General features: G+C 38.5%; 1 pseudogene; it reads left to right on the top strand.

Moving 5' to 3' along the window:
• The first annotated feature begins 887 nt into the window (after positions 1 to 887).
• On the top strand, positions 888 to 2,968 carry LOC131221739 (heat shock 70 kDa protein 15-like; annotated as a pseudogene).
• Positions 2,969 to 3,272: the final 304 nt, after the last annotated feature.

The following is a 3,272-nucleotide window of genomic DNA, read 5'->3' as shown; positions in this document are numbered from 1 at the left end:
CAATGCCTTTTGGAAATCTAAACTCAGCAGACCATAACATAAATGCTTACTATCAAAAGCATAAACGGCCTATGTGATAAATTGTAGAAATTATTATGATAAAAAAAAAAGCAGCATTTTGACCCAACCCAAGCTATTACAAATTAAAGAATAAGAGTATGATTAGAATAAAGCCTCTTTCTTTTTCACCTTTAGAGTGTTTGTCCAAGCAAATGGGTCATGGATTTTTGAACAGTTCAATAAGTTCTGCAAGCTCTGCAACTGGAAACATCTGAATTTAAGAAAAAATAAAATAAAATTATATCATAGCAACACTGAAAATGATATAATTAGTAAAAGGTATGAATCTAAAAATTATAATCAGTAAATAATCCGGTAACATTTAGTTAAAGGTATCAATCAAAAAAATCAAATTGATTAAGAATCCGGTGAAAATCAGTTCACATATTATCAATCTCATGTCTCACATAATTGTTTCTTGTGTCCATCAATCTAGACCAACCAATTCATAGGCCACCTCAAGGATGGGTTGCTACACAAGAATTGCAATGACCTGATGATTCTAAGCATTTTAACCATGGGCATTTTTGAACTTTTGCTCTGAAATATTTTTGGGCAACCAAGCATGTATATGAATCAAATAATTATGAATTTCAAATCATATATGAATGCACTAGTCAACAATTTGTAGTGTTTTCTTCTATTGACTAAATGGTACCTAATGTAATCAATTGCTAGCTAAATTATAATAAATAAATAAATAAAAACATAGTATGTAGACCCCTGGTGAGTTTTTTTAGTCTACAGCTGACAGCACTTACACCCACACAGGAGAAATATTGTATGATCCTCAAGTGAAATAGCTATGATATGGACTTGGTTGACCTGTTTGGCTTCAATGTGGATGGATGGCTCTTCAGGACAGAGTCATGGAAGAAACAAAGGATAAGAAAAATGCTTTGGAGGCATATGTTTATGACATGAGAAACAAGGTAAAGCAAGCCTTTTATTAGTATATGCTTGGCGGATGGCACACCAGCCTTGTTATATCTGAACCCATGATTCTTGTTTTTTTTTTTTTTTTCATTCAGCTCCACTACAAGTATCAGGATTTCGTAACTGATTCCGAGAGGGAGGCATTCTCCGCAAAACTTCAGGAAACGGAGGATTGGTTGTATGAAGATGGTGAAGACGAAACCAAGGGTGTTTACATTGCCAAGCTGGAGGAGCTCAAGAAGGTATTGCATTTTTAATTTTCTGTATATTAATTTGAGGAGATCTTTATGTAGATGACACTGACATTCGGCTTGCAGCAAGGTGACCCCATTGAGGAGCGTGACAAGGAGTCCACAGAACGGGGAGCTGTTTTTGATCAGCTTGTCTATTGCATCAATAGCTACAGAGAGGCAGCTATGTCACAAGATCCTAAATTCGATCACATCGACATAGCAGAAAAGTAGAAGGTATTGTACATTCTGTATCTTCCGAGCTGCTGTTTGTCGGTGTGTTAACAGTTGTACATTCTAATCAGGCAGCCTCACATATCACAAATATTCACAGTCAAATTAAGCCAAATGCAAAGGGAAGGGAATTGTATGCAACTGCGTTAGGGAAGGTAACGGTGGTCTTGAATAGGGCATCATCATCTATAGGTCTTATACCAACTAATTGGGTCAACTAGGGAATTCACCCATGTCCTTTTGGGCCTTTCCCCTTGCCCTTTAGAGCCTTCAACTTGAACCAACTTGCTCCTCCTAACCGATGTAGTTCCTGGTCTCGGTTGCACATGGTTAAACCATCTCTGTTTACTTTCCCTCATCTTTTTACCTATTGGTGCTACTCCTAAGTTCCATCAAATGATTCATTTCTAATTTTGTCCTTCCTCATCTTGCCACTCATCCATCTCAACATCCTCATTTCGGCTACGCCCATCCTATGAAAATGTGTTTGTTGATTGTCCAACATTTTGTCCCATAAAGCAGGGCTGGTCTTGTAGCTATCCTATAAAACTTCCCCTTCAGTTTCATTGGTATGCGGCGATGGCATAAAACTCCAGAGGCACATTTCCAATTCATCCTCCCAGCTCTAATTCTGTGAGCAACATCCTTCTCAGTCTCTCCACTCTCCTGAATTATCGACGATGGCCTTGGATAGGTACATTGTTTAGAAGTTCAATCTTGTCTTTGAAATTATTGTTTTGGCTGCTGAGTTCAAGTTCCTTATGTTGTGGGTGACTCTCATTTGGGTAGATTCTGGATGGCTTGACCAACTGCAATTATTTTTTTGAAGTCCTAGTTGGATCCTAGTTTGGAGTCTGTTCATCCTATGTGGTTTCCTGGTGTTTGTGAACAATGAACTAATGAAATGGAGTAAATATAAGATGATAGATAATTGGGGAACTGATGTAAATATATCATCTAAGGTCCTTATCTGATATTGCATGCATTATTTGGTAGGTTGTACATGAGTGTGGGGGGGCAGAGGCATGGCTGGGAGAGAAAAAGCAGCAGCAGGATGCTTTGCCCAAGTATGCAAATCCTGTTCTCTTGACAGCTGATGTGAAGCGGAAGGCTGAGGCGCTGGACAGGTATAAACACTAAATGCACCATTTACTCTAGAGACCTCTACTTTTAGGGCATTGTCTGGATCTGTCTTTCAGTGTGCTGCGCCCTATCATGAATGCGAGAATTTCATGTTGGAGAGATCTTGGTCATGACTTGGAGAAGAAAATAGGTTCGGAGAGGTCATTGCTCTTGATTTGGACTTTTGTTTCTCAGATTCTAATCCAAGAAGGGGCAAAGGGAAAATATGTTCCTGATATGCTATCTGCCCAATAGGCCCCCTAATTACTGTTTTTTGTCCGCTAGATCAACTTCTTTTTTTATAACAATGCCATATGCTGGAAATCGGAACCTTCTCTTTTACAGTTGTTGCTGGCTGGACTTTTGGATCTGTTGGTAATAGATGGAATGTTAGAGTATGGACAAATGCAAGTTGTTGGGCATAACCAATATCCAGTGGCAACTGACAAGTTTGATTTCCCTGGACTGATCACCTACAACTGGCTGTATGTTAATTTAACCTACAAACCAATTATGGAAGTGGGACCAACTAATTCATAGACCGCCTCAAGGATGGGTTGCTACACAAGAATTGCAATGACCTGATGATTCTAAGCATTTTAACCATGGGCATTTTTGAACTTTTGCTCTGAAATATTTTTGGGCATCCAAGCATGTATAGGAATTATATAATTATGAATTTCAAATCAT

This window comes from Magnolia sinica, chromosome 12, assembly GCF_029962835.1.
Source record: "Magnolia sinica isolate HGM2019 chromosome 12, MsV1, whole genome shotgun sequence".
NCBI classification, from domain to species: Eukaryota; Viridiplantae; Streptophyta; class Magnoliopsida; order Magnoliales; family Magnoliaceae; genus Magnolia; species Magnolia sinica.
The sequence above is the reverse complement of the archived record's forward strand: the minus strand, read 5'-3'. Positions and strand labels throughout refer to the sequence as shown.